This window comes from Elephas maximus, chromosome 9 (genome assembly GCF_024166365.1).
Source record: "Elephas maximus indicus isolate mEleMax1 chromosome 9, mEleMax1 primary haplotype, whole genome shotgun sequence".
Lineage (NCBI taxonomy): Eukaryota > Metazoa > Chordata > Mammalia > Proboscidea > Elephantidae > Elephas > Elephas maximus.
In genome coordinates this window covers 52,962,077-52,978,120 of record NC_064827.1, presented here as the reverse complement: position 1 = coordinate 52,978,120, position 16,044 = coordinate 52,962,077, and the positions used below count along the sequence as shown (strand labels likewise).

General features: G+C 37.3%; 1 long non-coding RNA gene across 3 annotated transcripts in view; it reads left to right on the top strand.

Moving 5' to 3' along the window:
• The window catches only part of LOC126082606 (uncharacterized), a 105,614-nt gene extending 90,201 nt beyond the window's left edge, over window positions 1-15,413 (top strand). For all 3 annotated transcript variants that reach the window (XR_007518583.1, XR_007518584.1, XR_007518582.1), the window contains 3 exons: window positions 11,589-11,735; window positions 13,774-13,827; window positions 15,241-15,413. This is a non-coding gene — a long non-coding RNA (uncharacterized LOC126082606). The remainder of the gene's footprint in view (window positions 1-11,588; window positions 11,736-13,773; window positions 13,828-15,240) is intronic.
• The last annotated feature ends 631 nt before the right edge of the window (window positions 15,414-16,044 follow it).

Genomic DNA, 16,044 nt, shown 5'->3' with positions numbered 1-16,044 from the left:
AATAGTTCCCCCAGGTTTCAGGGGAAGGAGGGAGAGATGAGCAGATGGACTACTGGTAATTTTTAGGGGGTAAAACTATTTTGTATGATGTTGTAATGCTGGATATATGACCTTATGCATTTTCCAAAACCCTTTGAGCTGTACGACACAAAGAACAAACCTTAATGTAAACCATGGACTTTAGTTAATCAGTCAATCAGTGATTTGTGTAAAATTTGTACTCAGAATGTGGGGCTCCTCTTCTGAGGCTGTCTCTTTTCTGGGAGCCTCCTCTGGTTCTTGAGGCCAGAAAGTCTGTAGGTTTTCTATCAAAGATATAGTGGCTTTACACACTGAGAAGTACGGTTCACCTACCGACTAAAAGCCAGGGTTGGGGGCGGGGGGAAATTAACTTACACAGTAGCATTCTATTTTAGTAAGTATCACCTCATCTGTAGAATCTGTCTGCTTTTGACCACTCTACAGTGCCTTCAAGTTATTGCTTCTTTGTAGTTTGGAGTTGATAGTTGTTGTATGCAGGAAGTTTGGGTTCAGTAGGAGCTACTTGCACATACTGGTATGGCAGTCCTCATCTTCATCCCCTCCCTTTCTTCTTTCATAACCCCATACAGGGAGGCAGGAAAAGAAGAGGCAGCAGCAGTGGTCCTGGGTCTGGTTCAGTTCTCCTGCCCCCAATATACATGTGTCATCAATTTTAGGTGATATTAAATGTTCAGGCATTGACCAGAAACATGAAAATTGTCTTAAAAAATGGAGGATGATGAGAGACCCAAGAAAGAGGCAGGCAACTCCAGGGTGACAGCAAAGGAGGTTGTTAGGGAGAGTTACATACGAGACAAGTACTAGGCAGCCACAGGACCAAGCATATTTCCAAACCCCACAGTGGGAGGGCAGAGGTTTTATAGTAGTGGAAGGACAATAGTGGCTACACGCCAGGGACTTACATAAGAATGCAAACTGTAGTGAACATGTGGACTGCATGCAGGTACTCATGATTGGACTCACAAAGCCTGGTTTCCCTTCAGTCCTCCCATTGAGGCTGCTGGCTTCTACAATCTGGCATGTTACTCCTCTTGTGCTGCAGTATAGGAGACCCTGTTCCCTCCCCACAGAGAAGAGATATAGAAATGGGATTGGCCAGGTGCCGTATGGTGCCTGTGTATATGCAAGAGACAGTGAAAGTTATTGTGTGCCCAGAATGGGAGAAGGCTTCTCTGATAAGAAGGAACTAGGAGAGAGAAGGCTACCCAATTCCCAGTCTCCTTATCAGAGAAAGTTCTGGGTTCAAGGTCTTTATTTAGGAGCAGAGGCAGAAAATTCCCCCAACACTAAAATACATTTGCATATAACACTTTATAATTTGCATAGTTTTTTTTCTACATATTTGGAAGAGGAGTTCTAAATTGTATAATATCTCAATGTCCTTTTATAGGTAGTTTGTACCCAAACACTACCTCCTGTTTGTACTGGAATTCATGAAAGAGTTGTAACTTGAACATGTTTAAATAAATGCTCAAGAAATAGCTTTGAATCAGTCATGTACTTTTTCTCATATTTTATTTTTATTATATACTATTAATAATAGGTTAATAAATGGTTAACTTTATTAGAATTAATTTTGTTACTGTATTATATAATTTTCTAATTTCACTTAAGCTCTGCAAATGTATTTGGTTAGAATATATTCTGGATATGTTCAGGAAAAATAACCTGGTTTAATTTATATCTACTGTAGAATTAGCAACAGAAAATTCAAAATTGTTTTCATCAGTATTCAAGAGGACTTTAAAATCTACATGTAAAATTTATATTGTCATCTTATTCTTTGAAATGGCATGTGCTAGATAATTTCAGATAAAGTAGAACCCTTAAACTTCTTTGTGAGGCAAAGTGCAATCTGTGTATCAGTTACCGTGGCGATTGATTGAATAGCACAAATTAAAGCACATATCTGTCTTAATTAACTATTTGAAATGCATCATTCATGGATGGTGCATTTCAAAGACATGTGAACCAAATGTAGTTCAAAAAAATTAATTAACCGTCATGTGTGTATCATGGGGAAAAAAATAGAGCTATCATTAAAAAAATACTGGTTCACATCCCAACATGCTTATGGCATCTAGTTCCATCTACATACTTGTTTTAAGTTCTTGGGTGCTGCAGTGAGGCAACTTCCTAAGCACTGACAACAAGGAAAATAAGATTTTCTGACCCTTGACAATTAAATTAGGGAACAAAATTAGGGGAATTTGTTAAATTCTAAAAGCATTGGCTTTTATAGTCAATTATAATAGATACTTGAGGATTTCACCTAATCAAGTTGTCAGGGAATCATTTAAGGTCAAGTTGGTCTGCAGAAGCAAGACAGAGATTAAAAAAAACCATTGCCGTGGAGTTGATTCCAACTCACAGAGACTCTATAGGACAGAGTAGAACTGCCCCATAGGGTTTCAATGGCTGTGATCTTCTGTACAGAAGCAGACTGCCACACCTTTCTCCTGTTGAGCAGTTGGTGGGTTTGAACCACCAATCTTTCAGTTAGCAGCTGAGTGCTTAATAGTACACAGAAAATAATATTAACATCCACAGAGAGGTTATTAGAGGCACCCAGTGAAGATAAAATAGTCCAAAGGAAAAGGGGAAGCATGCTTAGAACATGGTCAATGTGCAATCAGAAACACAAGGAAACCATATTGTTATCATTTGGATTCTCATGTAACTGGAGAATAAGGAAAATTTTTAAAAATAATAATAAATGATATATTTTTAAGTGCTATGTTCCAGGCTTCATGTGTATTATCTCTTAAATACTAATAGTGATATTCTTGAGTATTTCTTTTTATATGACAGTTGAGTAGCTCAGTGTAGATTAATAAGTTGAGTTTCTGTTGTGTACCATATTTTTACACAAATAACATGCACCTTCTATGTTTGTTTGCCAACAGCGCCCTTCCACTGTGAGGTATTTTCGTAATTCTGCTATGCTAATTTTTTTACCTCAGTGTGTTAAAAAAAAATTGGCATAGCAGCACTTATGAAAATACCTCAAGAGAGGAGGGCATGGTTGGCAAATGAAAGTAGAGGGTGCATGTTATTTGTATAAAAATATGGTACTTGTGTATTGTATACATCTTTTGGTTTAGATCATATTTTTCAGATTAGGCTCTTTAAGGACATTATTTCTAGGCATTGAGCATCAAGCTAGAACTTTCAAAATAAATTTTATGTTAGTGAACTTGTCCAACTACTTGGGGAAATATTTAGGAGTATTTTTAAATTTACCATTCCCTCACTGCTCCTTAAATCAATGACATTCAGCTTATTTTAAAAATATGTTAAAATATACATGAAGTATAAAATAGCATATTCATAAAATAAGTAATGAATAAATATATGAATATAATAAAATATGATTTGTCTTTCACTGCATAAGCAAAATGCTGAGTTATGGAACACCAGTAATGGCTAAAGTCATCGGGGAAACTTTACAGGGTAGACAAATTGAGGTTAAGTGGATACAGAGAAGGTCGAACTCTCTGACAAGAGCAGAAAGCATAGACAAAACTGAATATTTTCTGAAGAGTGAGCCCAAGGAGGGGATGATAATACAGTAAGGGGGAAAGACTAATGTGTTCATGAAGAGAGAGAGAGAGAGTGCGGGAGTACAGCAAGAGAGAATATGCTTAGATTCTGGACATTGCATTCAGGTAAAAGAGTTATCTTATTTAGAGAATTCAGATTTTATTTTTATTTTCTGGGTAAACTCGAGATTAATTTTTGATATAGAGAGCTAAGAATTTTCCAACTATGAAATATACAGTTTTAAATACAAATTCCTTATTTATGTAAACGGAAGAAACATACCTATATTTTAATAGGGATCCTGCTGGAAGAAGAAACTCCTGTTAGTGCTACTAGATAAGCTGAAAATTCAACAGTGAGGAATAATTAATTTTTCATACTGTCTATATGCATGTGTGTATATATGCAACTAAGATAAATTGCTTTGTTCTAGGTCATCCCGTTGTCTAGAATTCATATTGAGAGCTTATAAACTTTGTCTTCTTTTCACTCTTTTATAATACAATTGCAGTGTTAACCTAGGTGGTCCTCGATTAGGATGTTAAAGCAAATCAGTACCACACTTGAATTCTAAATCTTTACTTACATCTTGTCAGTTGGCCATTATATTTAAATGACAATTTTTTTAATGCAATGAGTAGGTGTAATTATTTCCAATTATTTGCATATTTGAGAAATCCTCTGTGTTCTTCATATAGGAAAAAAATAACCAAAAAAAACCACACCAAACCCAGTGCCATCGAGTCGATTCCAACTCATAGCAACCCTATAGGACAGAGTAGAACTGCCCCATAGAGTTTCCAAAGAGCACCTGGTGGATTCGAACTGCTGACCCTTTGGTTAGGAGCTGTAGCACTTAACCACTACACCACCAGGGTTTCCCAGGAAAAAAATAGCTAGATTTAAATTATTCACAATATTTTCATTTCAAAATTTCTTACGCATTATTCTATTTTTGAATTTTGTGTTGCAGAGGCAAAGTCTGAAGTCAGTTTGATAGCTGATCTTTTTCTCTATGTAACTTGATGTTATGACATCACCTTTAGTGTCATTGATTATTTTCCTAGCCTTTTGTTTTTTATTTGCTTTCTTGCTTTTGGCCGTCATACAATTCTACTACTTCCATTGAGTCTTCATACATTTTCAGGGCAAATTTCAGCTGGCACTCAAGTGCAAGTAGACATTTTCTTTTTTTTTTAAGAAAAATATCTGCCATTGGGGGAAGAAAAAGTCCTTCTAAATAAAATGTCCACAAAAACTTGAGTTTATAAATTTCTTGTTGAGCAGAACTGATATCCCTCTTTCCTTTGCTATGTGTACATCTTTATTCAATAATCTTATGTTATTTGAAAGTGAAATGTCTGCATGCTAAGGCCAGGCCAGACTCATTTCTCCGTAAGGGTTGTCACAATCTGAGCACACTAGTGGACACCGCATAATATGTCCACTTGATGAAGTACAAGAAACTTCTCTAAGAAATCCAAGCATTTGCAGTTAGCACATGGATTCCTTCACACTTTGCCCAGGTAGAAAGTCTTTGATAATCAGGAATTATATCAAATCATTTAAAATACCTCTAGAGCATTGTGCTTCATTAATTCATCTTTCTGTGCATATATGCATGTGTGCATACATAAATTCATTCATCTGATCTAAAATCTAGAAGTATTTTTGAGTACAACAGAAACTGTCATATTGAAAGACATCATCCCAGTCTTCAGAGGTTCAGAGATGGTGGGGAAGCAGAAGGTGAGCAGAGGTTTAGCAGTAAGTTTTTAACAGAGGTACAGGTAAAGAGTCATGAAATCACAGAGGATGGAACATTTTTTATTTGAGTGGAATAGTCGTTTGCAAGTCTTAAATAAATATTTCAATTTTAATATTCCCACAGCAAAAAGATTCTTCATGGGAGATCCATATAGTTCATTTACCTACCACAGAACGATTAGAAATAGTTGTTATTTGTAAGCTCCAATGAATGAATTAGATTAATCCCTAAAATCTAAGTGATTTAGTGTTTTTTTTGGTAAAGAATAAGAAAAAAATGATGCAAGTGTCTTTTTAAAACAAAAAAACTGAACTATATTTTCAATAAGACTATAAAGAATGTACATTTTAATGTTTCTCACTTGAAAACTAATACATATATAATAAGGAGAGGTAAAGAATGAAGGTTTTTTTTTTTTAATTAATTTATTTTTTAACATTTCCTGTCTAGTCATCCTACTCTGGTTCCCTAACAAGATGCTTTTGGCCATATGCAGGCAAAAGTGTCATCTTACTGACGATAATAACAGAATCAAACACAAAAACTGCCAACCTTTTGGTTAGCAACCACACTCTTAACCAGTACACCAACCTCAACCACCTATTATTCACTTTATATTTATGTGTAGGTAAGATATTCTATTGTCAATAACCAGATAGAAATAGATTCAAAAAAGAAAGCTCAATGCTACAATGATTTTGTTTCTTTCAATTCAATGTTATTCATAATTTTAAATAAAGTTGGCCATTTACGTTTTGCCCTCTTTGTATTAGGTTCCTAATTTCATTCTACAATTCTGTTTCTTTAATGCCATCCTCCCTTGCTTCCTTCAATGTATATGTGTGTGTAAATATACATATATGTGTGTATGTGTGTGTGACCGTATCATTTTCCAGGTTTGTACTTAATGCAGAGTCCTGGTGGTGAAGTGATTAAGAGCTCAGTTGTTAACCAAAAGGTTGGCAGTTCGAGTCTATCAGCTGCTCCTTGGAAAACCTATGGAGCAGTTCTTCTCTGTCCTGTAGGGAGGCTATGAACCAGAATTGACTTGATGGCAATGGGTTTGGTTTTTTGGTTTGGTACTTAATGCTAGATATACAGTGGTGCTCAAAAGAGTCATGTTTCCTGCCCTTTTGGTGTTTAGAGATGAGTTGAGTGGAGGAGATAGATAATAATCAGATGAAACAATTAAAAACTTATATAAGGGAGCTATGAAAGCATGCATATAAAAGGAGGCTGTTGATCTAGTCTGGATGTATAAGGGAAGCTAACCCAAGGACATTGTTGAACTGAGATTTCAAGGAAAAGCAGATGTTGAGTGAGAAGAATACATTTGAGGTAGAGGAACACCTTATGAGAAGTCCTGATGTGGGAATGAGTATGAACCTTTTGAAGAAATTGGGGAAAAAAGACCAGTAGGGCCAGAGAACAGAGTAAGTGGAAAGTGGTATGAGATGAATACTTACAAAACCTTTGAAATATTTTACAAAGAAATTATCCAAATTATTGTGGAAGGAAAATATGTATTAATAAATTCTCTCCCTCTCTCTCTATGTATCAGCAACTTTACCAAAAGTCATATTTATTTTCTGACTAAAAGGCTCTTTTTCTATTCCTTATTTCTAAATTAATTAACTTGCATTTAGAATTTAGACTATATAGAAAATCCCATGAAAGAGAAAAACAAGACACAAATCTCAGAAGTTATAAATCTTAAAAATATCCTAAGAGCTTTGTATCATAGAATAGAGTTCATTGTCAAGTCAAGTGATAGGATCATTAAAAACACAAGCTAAAATTGTAGCAACTGCCACTGACTACCTGATTGGTTGTTCTGCTGTTCAACAAACAGCAAACAAAAAAACAAACTCAGTAGCTAATAATAACAAGCATTATTTTTCTCATGTTAATCTATGTGAAGGTTGATTGTGGTCTGGCTGATTAAAATGAAATATATCAGACCTTTGGCTATCAGTCCTGCTCATTAAATGAACCCCAGGAATTTAAATGAGTAATTGGGAATCAATACATAGTTTACTGATAGTCAGATACCATCGTGAAATAGAGCTCACTTATCAATTTTAGATAGTGAATTGTTCGACTTACTGGCCCCATATATATATTCAGCTAATATTTTATCTACACACTTTAATAAGTGGGTTGCTTCAGGATGACCAGTATTCAGGAAAAATAGTTTTAGTTTAACATTACCTTAAAATAGAAAGTAGATTCTATTTACAGGAATACAGTGTTAATCCCTCAAAACTATTCTGAAATAGGAGCAATGGATTTCTAAAGATAAAGGTTTAATTACTGTTTTATTATTTTGATTGCCATGTAGCCTATTTTATTTATAATACTCTGTTAAATAGTAGTTTAAGGATTGGACCATGTTTTGTATGTGTTCTATCTTTCAAACTCATAAAAACTCTATGAGCCATGCAGATGAGTAATATTGTTTTTACTTTTCATATGAGTGAAGTTGACATCAAGGCAATTCCAACTCATAGCGATCCTATAGGACAGAGAAGAACTGCCTCATAGGGTTTCCAAGGTAGATTCAAACTGCCGACCTTTTGGTTAGCAGCCAAGCTCGTCGTAACCACTGTGCTGCCAGGGCTCCCTTATGAGCAAAGTACAGTTTGTTGGCCTACTGTCATAGATCTACAATGTTGGAGAGCCATGACTAAAACACAGACTTTGTGACATCAAGTAACATGCATGACTTTCTTCCTAGTAAAACATACTTCTGTTTTTTTAGAAGAAAAATTTTTCAGCACTGCGCTCAAGCAATATATCTATGGTAGAATTTGTACATATCCTGCAAATCCTTTCACATTATATCTGATGGTCACTTACACATGTGAAATTATTTATAAAAGTTACACCTTTTCTATTCCACCACTTACTAGCTATATGACCTTGAGCATGTTAGTTAACAGCGCAGTGTCTCAATCGCCTCATCCATAAACTGAAAATAATAATTGTGCCAACTTCAGATGGCTGTTGTGCAGATTATATGAGTCAATCTATGTAAAGCACTTAGCATAGGGCCTGGATGCAGTAAGTGCTATATAAATGATAGCTATTATTACTATCATCATCATCAATCCTTTTTTTGTTAAGTGTGGTGTCAATATTTAGATCAGAAATAAAAGTTGGCACCATATTTAAATGGTCTTTTAAGATAAAGGATAGACAGTGAATTAAGTCATGTAGGAAGTAAACAAAATTGGTTCCTGTAAAAAGGAACAAGAAAAAAAAGTTACAACTAAGGATTAAATCTAAGCCTCAGCTTTTTGTCAGTAAATCAATATTAGGAAACCTAGATTACATATTTATTGATGTCTTAAAAATGGAACGATGTCTAGATTTCTAAAATATGTGAGGGCCGCCACCAGTTAGATACTACAGGTTTTGTGTGTATATTCAATCTTTGCTTTCTGCAATTTGCACACAAACTCAAGCAAATATTCATAGGGGAATAAACAAGGAAATGGCAGCAGGTTCTCAAATACTTAGCCTCATTCTCATTATGATATTGAGAGAGAACAGCAACCTATATAAGTTGCTCTCAAGACTATTAAATAGTTAAAAGGTCAGCACAGTTAGTTGAACTTGAATGTGAATAAGGGGGACTGCAGTGCTCACAGTTACAACACAGCCATAATTATAGTTGTACCTCTTTCTTTTCAGCTGTAGCTGCAAACGGGCCTTCAGAGTTTACCGTTGTGGATTCATTGCAATGGCGATCAAAATTCCAAATATATTAAATTCTGTGGCAATATTTGGATTAGGAGTAAACATTTGCAATATCATATAAAAAACAAAAACCTAACCTCTTGTTGTCAAGTTGTTTCCAACTCGGTGACCTTGTAGGACAGAATAAATCTGCCTTGTAAGGTTTCCAAGCCTGTAAATCTTTAAGGAAGCAGACTGCCACATCTTTCTCCCACAGAGCCACTGGTGGGTTTGAATTTTTGACCTTTCAGTAAGCCACTGAGCACTTAACCACTACACAACCAGGGCTCCCAACATCATATAGTTCTAGGAAAAGGGTCTTTGCCCCACCATCTGCGGTTGTTAAGGGAAAAAATTTCCAGCTTGAGAAGCAGTATAGGAGAACCCAAGGAAGTAAAGTTAGGATAAGGACAATATTTATAGTAAAGTTGAGCAAAACTCAGTATGAATCCTTCAATTTAAAATAAAGAATCGAGTTCCTAAACCTGACTTTCCAGAAAAAAATTTGGTTTCCGGTATTGGTTGTTTAGCAGTTCATTTATTTTTATTTTTTCTAATTATCACAGAGAGCACTCTAGTGACAAAGGTACAATAATTTACTTAGAGAACTGCACGTGTGCTTCTTTCTGAGTCTGAGATATATCTAGCACTCCTAGCTTTTATCTATGGTCTTTCCAGTTTGGATTATTTCTCTAGCCAGCAGATTAACTGTTTTAGTGATATTATTCACGGTTTTGGTAAATCTTTAATTATAGCATGCAAAACCCTCCTTACTTTTCATGGTGCCTTTATGGCTAAAAGAGAGATGGCACTAGGTTAGGTAGCAGGGTTCTGGCAGTGTCCTGGGGTGACTAGCTTGTCTAAATTTATATTTAGTGCTTAATCTTTCTCTCCCAAAGTTTGATAGTTTCTATGAAAAAGCAATCTGTCTACTTTGCCATAATCTGAACTTTGATGTTGACATTGTAGCACAGAGGACAGTAAATCTTTAAGAAAACTTTCAAAGATATCAAGAGCATAATATTGGTTGGAATGAAGAAGAAGAAAAGACCCCTGCAGTTTCCCTTGAGAAAGGCCTGAGTGGTTATTTCTTTAACTCATGACCAAGTGGGATTTTACGGCCAGGGTAAAGCTGGTTGGTAAAAAAAGATATATATATGAATTTATATATATATTTTATATATATGATAATTTAAGATAATTCAAGATATCATAGTTTTCATATAAAATAATTCAATAAATATTTGCGTTCTGAAGCATTGCCTCCATTACACATTATTTCTTTGGCTATATGTGCACAAAGGTTAAAAAAAGGTAAAAAAAAAATTTACGTCCTTGTTTTTTATCAACACATGGGTTTGCAAACTGTCTTAGCTTCCTAGGGCTGCCATAACAAAATACCACAAAGTAGAGGGCTTTAAAGAACAGATATTTATTTTCTCACAGCTCTGGAGTCTGTAAGTCTAAATCAGGATCTCGGTCCTGTCTATTCCTTATGGAGGCTTTGGGAGAAGACTCATTCATGACTCTGTCCTAGCTTCTGAGGCTGCCAACTGTCCTTGGCATCCCTGTGCTTGTCCGTAGATTTTCACATGGTACCTCCACCTTGTGTGTATGACTCTCTGTCTCTGTGTCTGGTCTCTGTTTTGTAAAACAACACTCAGAATGGGTCAGGACTAGGACCCACCCTGCTCTGGTTTGACTTAGCTGATAATATCTTAAAAGAAAGACTCTGATTCCCCATACAAGTTCATATTCACAGGTACAGGGGTTGGGACTTCAACATATCTTTTTGGGGGATACAATTCAATCCATAACACATTTAATCAATTTATCTTTACCTTAACAATGAGCGAAACTAAATACTTCGCTGCCATACCTCTATTATTTTTAGTGCCTTATCTTTCTAATTGATCTATTTATTTAAAGAGTTGGCCATCACTACAAACAAGTAGATATTCTAGAGATATCAATGTGCATCACATCAATTTTCCAGCCAATTTCAGCCATACAAAATACAGAGAACTTTAGTGTTAGCAATTGTTATACATACATCCATACCCGCTATATACCTGTTGCTTTCCAGTCGATTCTGACTCCCAGTGACCCTATAGGACAGAGTAGAACAGCCCCATAGGGTTTCCAAAGAGCAGCTGATGGATTCAAACTGCTGACCTTTTGGTTAGCAATCATATGTAAATTATGTATGCATAGTGCATAAAATGTTTTCATAAGTTACTCAACAGGACAAGTAACATTTACTTACTGCATAGTTATTTTCTTTATAATTCTTGAATAAATGCTTCCACTCAGCTGCATTCAAAAGCAATGCTAGCTTCTTCATATGGGCTGTTGGAATATTATACTAATTTGTAGAAGTGCATGTGTATTTTATGTCTCAGATTTCTCTTTATCCATTAATTACGTGTATACATAGATATAAGCCAATAATATGAATAGTACAAATTCCTTTCAAATATTTCTTTATTCACAGTGCATTATTTGCCTATACTTGATACCATTCATTACTGGGAAGGAAAGCGGTAGTAGTAGGCCTGCAATCAACTTTGCCTGTCTTTGGATCACCCAAGAAAGAGAGAGAGATGAGCTGTAAAATCTAACGTAAACATGCCGATTGCAGGTAGGTTTACTGGCAGGAGAGACCCTTTTTTTAACGAAATGCTCTTAGCAGTATACACCTGTCTGTTTGGGATGCTTTCATAAGTAAGCTAGAATGTATGCACAAATGTATGGAACAAGACTTTCTGAAAAATACATTAGCTGTGTAAATATCAGAGTAAAAATTGAAATGTTTTATGAATGAAATAGCTCCCTTTTATGTGAATGATGCTTCACGGGCATCAGTTAGACAGCTCTTATGTTAAATGTGGGCGAGGGCTTATCCCAATGAGTCAAGGGAGGACCTAATGGGTGGCATCTGTGGCTGCAGACTTCTTCATGCTATGCCTGTGTCTTGTGATTCCCTATATCATTGAAATAAACGGTTAAGTTTGGTACAAGTTATGATGAATTTTGTAAGTCAAGTTTAACCATCTGAACTTTTTTCTTATTTCAAATTGGAATTGTGAATGGGATAGTCCTTAAGACTCATGAATCATAATAATTGAGTCCCATTTTAGAAAGAAAAGAAAGGGATGAAAAAATATGACAGTTTAATGCTAAGATCATTGTCCACCCATCCTTGGTACTGTGTAACAAACACATTTAGGAAGATCACAGAAAAACAAATTTTACCATTGGAATCTAGAGGAATTTGATTTCGAACAAGGCGGGGGGTGCAGTAGATATTGAGGAAGAAGTAGAAAAAAGGGAAGTCTGCAAAACATTGTATATCATATCTGTTTTTCTAGTTCTCGTAAAGACTAGAATTACAAAGAAGAGTGTGGGATATCAGGATTATCTTTGATAATGGGAAGCTGCCTTGTGTTTCTTTCACTACCTAGAAAAATGTAGTCTATTATAGATGCTGTGAAAAAATTGGTTCCCAATCTTGGACACTTTATGTAACCTTACTCTTAAATATTCAGGATGCCGGAAATGGGGGTCCAGTTACCATGTATAGGATTTGATTTATGCCAACAAATCAAAAATGCTTATAATGACAAGAGAATGAAAGATGTTGTGTGAGGAAGAAAAGATAACGAGCTCAACTGGGTAGAGTTGTTTGATAAAGGCCTTTGAAAAATGGGATTAAAAAGGAGGAAACTGACATATTTTTCCTGAGGAGTTGGTAGCTAATTAGAGGCAGTCTCTGGGTTACTAACATCTGATTTAGGGACACGGACACTCATACTTGCCCTTCAATGTTATGTAAATTTGTCCTCACTTTGAAACAATTGAATCAGCCCTTACTAGCAACAAATTCATCACAAGTACCTTCGCTTGCTGCAGATGCAGCTTTTAAATTATTGAAAAAGCTTCAAGCCTTTTCTTGCACTAAAGTAAGGCTAAATAAGAACAGAATGTACCTGTTCCACTTACCTACAAATTTGACTTAAAAATGCAGTTAGGAATAGAGCTCGTTGGTAACCTGGAGACTGCCTGTATTGATATTTAAGGGATGAGGAAGCCTCTCCAGATTCACCCCACCTCTTAAAATTTTAAACCAATTTTCTTTCAATAATCTAGTCTTGAAAAATTAAAATTTAACACTGAGAGTTATGATTTAAAAGAGAAATACTTGAACAGATGGCTGAAGTTATAGAAATTTTTAAAAGTTTGGTGAGAGGCTAATATCTGCTTACTTAACCCCTAGTTGGGGGTTTTAGACCATATGCAGTGATTTGGTTGAAGGGCCAGGGTGGTATGCTTTTTTTTTTTCAAGATTGTTAGGTACTGGTACTTAATGTACAGTGATCTCTAAGTTTGATAGGTATGTTGCTATGAAAGGCCAGAAGGTAAAATTGGAAGGGCATAGGGATACCCTGCTAGATGGGACAAGGTAAGGATTAAATTATGAACTGCAAGGTGTTACTGGATGAATTATTCTGTGGACATATCGCCAAGTTCAGGATTTGAGTGGATATTATATGTAAATAATCTGTCCAATCACCTTTTGGACTTTCAGAGTAGTATACCTACCCATTTGAGGGTGATTTAAAAAAATGGTCTATACTTATAACATTATATGCCTTTCCCTAATTTTTACATGGTTGCAGGTTGTTATGGATTCAATTGCCAACTTGGTTCCAGAGAATGGAGCTACTGTTAAGGTATGCCGGGGCTGTGGGGCCACCATCCAAAGCTGAGGTGGCAGGGTTGCTGTGCCCAAGGGACAGAAGAATGGAGCCTGCCAGGGCTGAGGTGGTGGGGTCGCCTCACATGGTTTAGGAGAATGGGGCCACCAAAGGCGGAAGGAGCAGAGTTACCATCCCAGTGGGCCTGAAAAGTGGTGCTGAAGCCCAGGGCTGAGGGGTCTTCGCCCGGTATCCAGAGAGCTTGATCAACACTCAGAGTCTGGAGGGCAAGGCCGTTGCCTAGATGATTCAGAGAACAGAAGACTATTTTCAAACCTTGAGAACTAATGTAATTTGTTCTGCTGGGTTTTGGACTTGTGTGGTGCCTGTTATCCCATCTTTCCCTCTAATTTCTCCCATTTATAATGGAAATGTCTACCTTGTGCCTGTTCTACCATTGTACTTAGGCAGCACGTAACTTATAGTCTAGATTTCACAGATGAAGAGAAATTTTTCCCCAGGATGGAATACACCTAAACTTTCACCCATGTTTGATTTAGATGATTCAGAAGATAAGGTTTTAGGCTTGGGATGATGTGATAGGGTGAATGTATTTTGCGTGTGGTACGGACATGAATGGGGGGGGGTCAAAGGGTAGAATTCAATGGATTGAATTAAAAAACCAAACTAAACTCATTACTGTCAAGTTGATTCCTACTCATAGCAACCCTATAGGACAATGTAGAACTGCCCTATAGGGTTTCCAAGGATTAACTGGTGGATTTGAACTGCTGACCTTTTGGTTAGCAGACAAGCTCTTAACCACTATACTATCAACTTGGCTAGGCCGTGATTCCCAGTATCGTGGGATTATCCTCCATTTTGTGATCTGATCTAATTATCCTGTGTTGTAAATCCTAAACTGTCTGATGTTAATGATGCAGGATTAGAGGAAATTGTGTTAATGAGGCAGGACATAATCTATAAGATTAGGTTATATCTTGAGTCAGCCTCTCCTGAGATGTGAAAGAGAGAAGCCAGCAGAGAGGAGAGGGACCTCATGTCATTAAGAAAGAAGTTCTGGGAGTGGATTGTACCCTTTGGACCTGGGGTACCTGTGCTAAGAAGCTTCTAGACCAGGGGAAGATTGATGACAAGGACCTTCCTGCAGAGCCGAGAGAGAGAGAAAGCCTTCCCCTGGAGCTGGCACCCTGAATTTGACTTCTGGCCTCTTAGACTGTGAGAGAATAAACTTCTGTTTGTTCAAACCATTCACTTGTGGTATTTCTGTTATAGCATCACTAGATAACTAGGACAGAATTTGGTACTGGGAATGGGTGCTACTCTAACAGATACCTACAGTGTGGAAGCAGTTTTAGAATTGAGTGATGGGTAGAGGCTGGAAGAGTTTTAAAGTGACTAATAGTAAAAGCCTATATTGCCTTGAAGAGACTGTTGGTGGAATTATGTACATCAAAGACAATTCTGGGAAGGCTCAGGAGGAAGTGAGGAGAGCTGTAACACCAGAGATGGTGCAGACGGTGAGAACAACAGCAGAAAAATGGTAGCAGCAGAACGAGGAGACTGTCGCGAAATGGAGCAGGAGCTGACCCATGGAGTGAGAGAGCTGAGTGCCTTCCTTTCGGGGTTTACTGGCAGGGTGGGGTGCTTCCAGGTACTTATGGGTAGAGCTAAAGAGCTTTGTAACACTTGCCTGAACAGGGAAGAGACCAGGCTGACCCAGAGTCCCAAGGGTCTGAGAGGCCAAGAGACCAAGGAAGCAGAAGTTGAAGAGACAAGGAGCACAGGAAGCAGAGCTACCTCAGCCTCAAAAGGTAGGGCCATGACTTCTTGAGTTTCAAAGGATGTAACTACAGCCTGCTGGGTCTCAATGGGTGGGCCTCACCAACTCAGTTCTGGAGTGTGGGGTTACCTTTCGCATGTGCCAGTGGGGTGGGGCCAGATATGCTGCCCAAAGCTGAGTGCGCAGGGCTGCCATGCCTAAGGGGCAGAAGAACAGGGCCTGCCGGATTGAGGGAGTAGAGTCGCCACTTAAATGGACCAGGAGAATGGGATGGCCCAAAGCTGAGGGAGCAAAGTTCCAGTTGCAGCAGGCCTGGAAGACAGGACTGAAGGGCCTCCACCCAGAATCCAGAGAGTGTGGCCCCACACACAGAATCTGTAGAGCAGAGCCATTGCCTAAAAGGTCTCAGAGAACAGGGGATTATTTTCAAGCCTTGAGAGCTAATATAC